The sequence below is a fragment of the Balaenoptera borealis genome, assembly GCF_965194805.1.
Source record: "Balaenoptera borealis genome assembly, chromosome: 6".
Taxonomy (NCBI): domain Eukaryota; kingdom Metazoa; phylum Chordata; class Mammalia; order Artiodactyla; family Balaenopteridae; genus Balaenoptera; species Balaenoptera borealis.
This window is the reverse complement of record NC_138863.1, coordinates 11,058,150-11,065,674: the sequence shown is the minus strand read 5'-3', so window position 1 is coordinate 11,065,674 and position 7,525 is coordinate 11,058,150.

The window sequence follows — 7,525 nt, the reverse complement described above, 5'->3', positions numbered from 1 at the left end:
CACGGAAACACAGGGGAACCATGGAAGAAGTCAAAGCAGGAGGAAAGGGTGGTGGGATGGAAGATGGATGCAGAGATACAGAGAGAGCTGCAATGAGTAAGATGAGGAACGGTGGGACCTCAGTGACGGCCATGGCAAAAAGAAAGGTAGCAGAGGTGGGCTTGGAATTCTTGAGACTCATTCTAGATAACCCTCCCCCTGCCACCCCTCCCCACCACCAGTCACCCTTGCCTGGAGCAGCACAGCCAGAGAGGACCACTGTCAGGGGCAGGGGCCCATTTGGCTGACTGCTGCTGGGAGGCCTCACCAGGTGAGCTTTGCTGAGTCAGGAAAGTAGCACATTTTGTTAGTGCTCTGAATGTGTGTGAATCGTTTGGGACCAGGAGTCCTAATACCTATTAGCTGAGTTTCTGGAGACTAATAAGTATTAGCTGAGTTTCTGGAGCCAATTTATTAATCACAGTGGGAACATTCCACTGTCAAGTGCATGGGTAAAAGCACATGGGCAAATCAGTGCAGTTACCCCCATGAGTTCAAATTGGAATCACAAAGCCAGACCGTTAAGCCTGGGATCTGAGTGCAGCACAGAGTCTCAGCCATACAACTGAAAGTTTAATTCATTAGTCTCACTGCACTAACCATGTTCAAGGATTAGGGAAGTTGCTCCCAATTCACAGCTCTTCTTTTTCTTTTTTTCATTTTGGAAAATGTATTTTCTACTTAATTTTTAAATTAAGGTATAATTTACATACAGTAAAATGCACAAGTCTAAGTGTACAGCTTAGCTGAATTTTTGCATATATACATGCCTGTGTGACGACTCTGGGCCATTCAAGATATTAAATATTTTCATCACCCGGATGGCTCCCTCATGCCCCCGTACATCCATCCAGCCCCAGAGTAACCGCTTCAACCAACCAATGGCCATCTGGTTACATCTATTCTGCCTAACTTCTCCCCACTTATATACCCTGATTTACTTTGAAGCAATTCCCCAATATCAAATTATTATATATGAATATAAATATATATTTACACATACATACACATATTTATATGTATTTTTTTAACGGGGACTTTTAAAAAGACACAAACAATCTCATTATCACAGATTTAAAGAGCAACACTAATTCCCCAATATCACCAAATAGTCAGTCAATGTTCTAATTTCCCTGTTTGTTTCAAAAAAGGGTTGTGTTTATTTATTTATTTATTTATTGCAGTTGATATGTTTGAATGAAGCTCCACATAAGGTCCACACACTGCATTTGTGTGATTTGTTTCTTTTTAAGTTTAATCTATGTTTCTTATCGTTACCATCCTTCTCTTTTTCCTTTGTGATTTATGTTTTGGAGAAACCAGGAAATTTTTTCTGAGTTTCCCACCTTCTGGGTTTTGGTGGTTGCATTCCTGTGGTGTCACTTAGTTTGTTCCCTGACTCCTAGTTGTAAATAGAGGCTGGGTTGGGGAGTGGGATCAGACCACTTTATAAGTGGCATTGTGCCGCATGGCTATAAAAGTAGCCGAAACTGAGGTTAGCAAGAGGAGTGAAAGAGGAGATGGTTAACTTGGGCCAAATTCTTCAAGGAAAGTAAAGAACTGATCAGGACCTTCGACTAACAGCCAGAAAGAGGAGAAGTAGATCGTCTAATGACACACGTGTACTTCAAAGAATGAGAAGGTGTGTAGAAATCAAGAAGTGCCGTCATGGAAGCACAAGAATGTTGGTTTCTACCTGCTTCTGGCTCTGTGGGCATCTTCAGAAAACCATAAGGGGAGTGCTGTTGCCATAGACTCAAGTTTCAACCAAGACAAGGAGATAGGGGAGCAAAAGCTGGAAGGACAGGAAAGAATTGTTAGGAAAGGCCAGAGCTGGACGTCATGGAGATAGGTTGGAGGTATACAACAGTATTCAGATGAAAGCATGAGAAATATGAGAAAGGACAGATGCATGCAAGTGTTTGGGTTTGGGTAGTAATCACGTGGTTAATAAAATCTAGACTAGTAAGCAGCAAGTGATATGCTAATATCACTTGCTAAGATCATGAATGTATTATCTCATTTAAACATGAGGTAGGTACTATTTTTATGCCCATTTTGGGGACAGAGAAACTGAGGGTCAAGGAAGTTAAGGAATTTACCTAAGGTCACACAGTCTTTAGAGATATGATGGAATTAGTTGGTATCAAGTTTCTGACCAGGCGACTGGTATAAAGGTGTTTCTGTGTCAATAAGGCAGCCCTGTGGTGTCTAATGTTCCTTGACGTTGGTTCTCTTGTTGGTTCTTTGTCATCTTTATAATCATCTGTATGCTCTGCTATTTTAGATGGTATCAAAGTGTTAGAACATAGAACATTTTAGACTTTCTTACTTTGGTATCAAAAAGACTTAAAAAGTTTGCCTTGTCAAGGAGTAAGCTCCAGTTGTGATATGGTTACATTCTTCCCCAGCAGTGCCAGGCACGTATCACAGGTTTTTTTTTTCTTGTTAAATCATGGTTTATTGAGTGAAAGCTATGTTCTCTACCCATTCATTCCTTCAGTCAACGGCTATTTATTGAGCACCTACTATGAGTCAGGCATTGTTCTGGTGAAAGTCCTTGCTTTCACGTGATTTATGGAAGGAGAGACAGGAAACAAACATATAACCAAATAAATGTATAATATGAAAGAAGGATAAAGGCACTTGGGGATGGGGATGGGGATGTAGAACTTCTCCATATCTGTGAAGAAGCTGTCACAATTTACTTTCTTTCTCTCAGAAGCAATGCCCATGTCTTCCCCTTGGCTGAGCAAGGAATCTAGATAAGGTAAGAAAGACAAACGTGATTAAACCTACCCAAGAGTATAGTCTTAATTTTCTGCGATGAAATAAGGTCCATGGAGGACTGTTGTACTAGGTCTTGACTTACTCTGACTTTTTCTGACTGAAAGGATAGGTCATAAATTCGAATTACTCAGACTGTAAACTATTCCTCATTGTATTAACTTTTCCACCAAGTGTCAAGATTCCAACTGGGGACTAACGTAAGGTACTTAACTATGGCCTCAATTTGGTGATTGAATTAGCACAAAGCAACATTTATATCCACAGACTTTGGTGATTTTGCAAATTTGTTTTCTTTCTATGGTTCTGACTTAACTGAAACAGATAAACAAGGCTGATGAATAAATCCGGTACAATAATGTAGTTATAGAAAATGCTGCCCATGCTCTGGCATGGTACAACACATTCTCCATTCCTCTAATTACTAGAATCCGGGCATTTTTTAAAAATAAATTTATCTATTTTGTTTATTTACTTATTTTTGCCTGTGTTGGATCTTCACTGCAGCACATGGGCTTTTTCTAGTTGTGGCATGTGTGGGGGGCTACTCTTCATTGTGGTGCGTGGGCTTCTCATTGCGGTGGTTCTCTTGTTGTGGAACACAGCCTCTAGGCACCTGGGCTCAGTAGTTGTGGCGCACAGGCTTAGTTGCTCTGTGGCATGTGGGCTCTTCCCAGACCAGGGCTCGAACCCATGTCCCCTGCGTTGGCAGGCAGATTCTTAACCACTGAGCCACCAGGGAAGCCCAGAATCCAGGCATTTTTAACAGTCAATGGTCACACGTTTGAAAGGCTTAACATGGAAAGCTTTTTTCATGTTTCTTGTTCTTGCTGTCCTCCTTCTTCACTTGAATATCAGTTATCTTAACAGGAATATATTAAGTTTTTTTTTAACATCTTTATTGGAGTATAATTGCTTTCCAATGGTGTGTTAGTTTCTGCTTTATAACAAAGTAAATAAGCTATACATACATATATATCCCCATATTTCCTCCCTCTTGCGTCTCCCTCCCAGCCTCCCTATCCCACCCCTCTAGGTGGTCACAAAGCACCCAGCTGATCTCCCTGTGCTATGCGGCTGCTTCCTATTAGCTATCTATTTTACATTTGTTAGTATATATAAACCAATGCCACTCTCTCACATCATCCCAGCTTACACTTCTCCCTCCCTGTGTTCTCAAGTTCATTCTCTACGTCTATGTTTTATTCCTGTCCTGCCCCTAGTTTCTTCATAACTTTATTTTATTTTTTTAGATTCCATATATATGTGTTAGCATACAGTATTTATTTTTCTCTTTCTGACTTACTTCACTCTGTATGACAGTCTCCAGGTCCATCCACCTCACAACGAATAACTCAATTTTGTTTCTTTTTATGGTTGAGTAATATTCCATTGTATATATGTGCTACATCTTCTTTATCCATTCATCTGTCGATGGACACTTAGGTTGCTTCCATGTCCTGGCTATTGTAAAAAGAGCTGCAATGAACATTGTGGTACATGACTCTTTTTGAATTATGGTTTTCTCAGGGTATATGTCCAGTAGTGGGATTGCTGGGTCGTATGGTAGTTCTATTTTTAGTTTTGTAAGGAACCTTCATACTGTTCTCCATAGTGGCTGTATCAGTTAACCCACAACCAACATAGTTCTCAATGGTGAAAAACTGAAACCATTTCCTCCAAGATCAGGAACAAGACAAGGTTGTCCACTCTCACCACTATTATTCAATATAGTTTTGGAAGTTTTAGCCACAGCAATCAGAGAAGAAAAAGGAATAAAAGGAATCCAAATTGGAAAAGAAGAAGTAAAGCTGTCACTGTTTGCAGATGACATGATACTATACATAGAGAATCCTAAAGACTCTACCAGAAAACTACTAGAGCTAATCAATGAATTTGGTAAAGTAGCAGGATACAAAATTAATGCACAGAAATCTCTTTCAATCCTATACACTAATGAGGAAAAATCTGAAAGAGAAATTAAGGAAACACTCCCATTTACCATTGCAACAAAAAGAATAAAATATCTTGGAATAAACCTACCTAAGGAGACAAAAGACCTGTATGCAGAAAACTATAAGACACTGATGAAAGAAATTAAAGATGATACAAACAGATGGAGAGATATATCATGTTCTTGGATTGGAAGAATCAATATTGTGAAAATGACTATACTACCCAAAGCAATCTACAGATTCAATGCAATCCTTATCAAACTACCACTGGCATTTTTCACAGAACTAGAACAAGAAATTTCCCAATTTGTATGGAAACACAAAAGACCCTGAATAGCCAAAGCAATCTTGAGAAAGAAAAATGGAGCTGGAGGAATCAGGCTACCAGACTTCAGACTATACTACAAAGCTACAGTCATGAAGACAGTATGGTACTGGCACAAAAACAGAAATATAGATCAATGGAACAGGATAGAAAGCCCAGAGATAAACCCACGCACATATGGTCACCTTATCTTTGATAAAGGAGGCAAGAATATACAATGGAGAAAAGACAGCCTCTTTATGAAGTGGTGCTGGGAAAACTGGACAGCTACATGTAAAAGAATGAAATTAGAACACTCCCTAGCACCATGCACAAAAATAAACTGAAAATGGATTAAAGACCTAAATGTAAGGCCAGACACTATAAAACTCTTAGAGGAAAACATAGGCAGAACACTCTATGACATAAATCACAGCAAGGTCCTTTTTGACCCAGCTCCTAGAGAAATGGAAATAAAAACAAAAATAAACAAATGGGACCTAATGAAACTTAAAAGCTTCTGCACAGCAAAGGAAACCATAAACAAGATGAAAAGACAACCCTCAGAATGGGAGAAAATATTTGCAAATGTAACAACTGACAAAAGATTAATCTCCAAAATTTACAAGCAGCTCATGCAGCTCAACATCAAAAAACCAGAAATATATTAAGTTTAAATTCACCTAAATTCCAGGTGATGAGGAAAGTGTTGGATTTAGATTCTTGCAGACTCAAGCCATAATGAGCTCGGTGCTTTAGAGGCCCAAATCTGGGGAAGAAAAGAACTTCTGGATTCCTAAAGGATGAAGTCTAGAGCCTGACCCAGGTAGATACAGGATCCAAGGTGAAGGGCTGTTATGGGCTGACCTGTGTCACCCACCCCCAAAACGCATATGTTGAAGTCCTGACCTCCACTGCCTCAGGTGTGACTGTATTTGGGAATAGGGTCTTTAAGGAGGTAGTTAAGGTTAAAGAAGGTCATAGGGGTGGGCCTTAATCCAATATGAGTGGTGTCGTTATAGGAAGGGGACATTTGGACACAAATAGGCACAGAGGAAAGACCACGTAAACACACAGCAAGATGATGGTAATCTACAAGCCAAGGAAAGAGGCCTCAGAAGAAACCATCCTGCTGGCACCTTGATCTTGGATTTCCAGCCTCTAGGACTGTGAGAAAATTAACTTATGCTGTTCAAGCTTCCCAGCCTGTGGTATTTGTTCCAGCAGCCCTGACAGATGGATAGAGAGGACAAAGAGAGCGAATGGAAGCTGATCCTGAGTCCTTTGGGATTTATCACAGGTGCTGATAAATTCACTCAGCATGGTTCATAAATAGGTTTTCACACAAGATCTTCAGTTCCTTAGGTGACGTCTTCTGCCACAGAAGTTTTCTCACATCTATCTCAGCCATGTTATCGGGATGGGACTACGTTCATTGCGAGGAAAAGTACTGGCAAAACTTAATAAATGAAGGTTCCCATCTGATCTGAACTACCTGGCAGTGACTGATTCACCTCTCAAGGCAGAAGCTGACACACAGTTGTTCTGTGAAAAAGAGAAGGTTATCATTGAGTCCCCCCAACTCTGCCCCCAATAACAGGAGAGTCAAGAAGCTCTTTTTTCTTTGTCACAGACCCCAACCGTCTGCCCTTGGTTCAATACATGTTGGATAGAGGCTCCAAATAGATAGGTCAGGTGGCATCTGTCTCCTTTAGTAAATCGAGTCTTAGGCAATTGCAGTGAATGCCTTGACCTTCCCTCACCCCGCTTGTGGCTCCCTGGATTCAGCACATCTGGTGCGGTTTCATCTGGCCTGGATTCCATTTGCGGCAGGGATTCCAGTTCCTCAGTTTCCACCCTCAGGGCTCCCCGCTGCCTCTTCCGGCCACCACCTCCCTGCTCACTCAGCTCTGACTTTGTCTGGGCCTGACCGGCCCTCCACTCCTCTCTGCTCCACTGTAAAAATCGGCTCACAACCTCTAAATGCAAAAACAGCCTGCAGATGAGTCAGCCCACGTGGAAATGTCAGCTGGAGTAAAGGGATGTTTTCCCTTTTACAATTATGGGGGTAAAAATATTGTCTCCCCCCAAAAGTAAAAGAAACTCCGACAACAAAAAACCTAAATTGCACATTTGAACCTACAATTGAGGAAGAGGCTTTTTTTTTTTTTTAAACCCGTAAGAATCACTGTGTGATAGAAATGCTATGGAGGTTAAGGGACCAACATGGGTTCTGCCTGGGACTTGCAGAAGGCATCTGAGATCAAGAAACACAGGAGCTGAGCGTGTGAGGACATGTTTCAGGTGGGGAGAAGGACATATGTGCAGAAACACACACTTGCTTCTGTCTGTGTGTATGTATGCTGCAGAAGTGGCTGGAGAGGAGAGTGGAAGAGACAGTAGTCACATGAAGACAATGAGAAATCAGCAAAGGGATTCC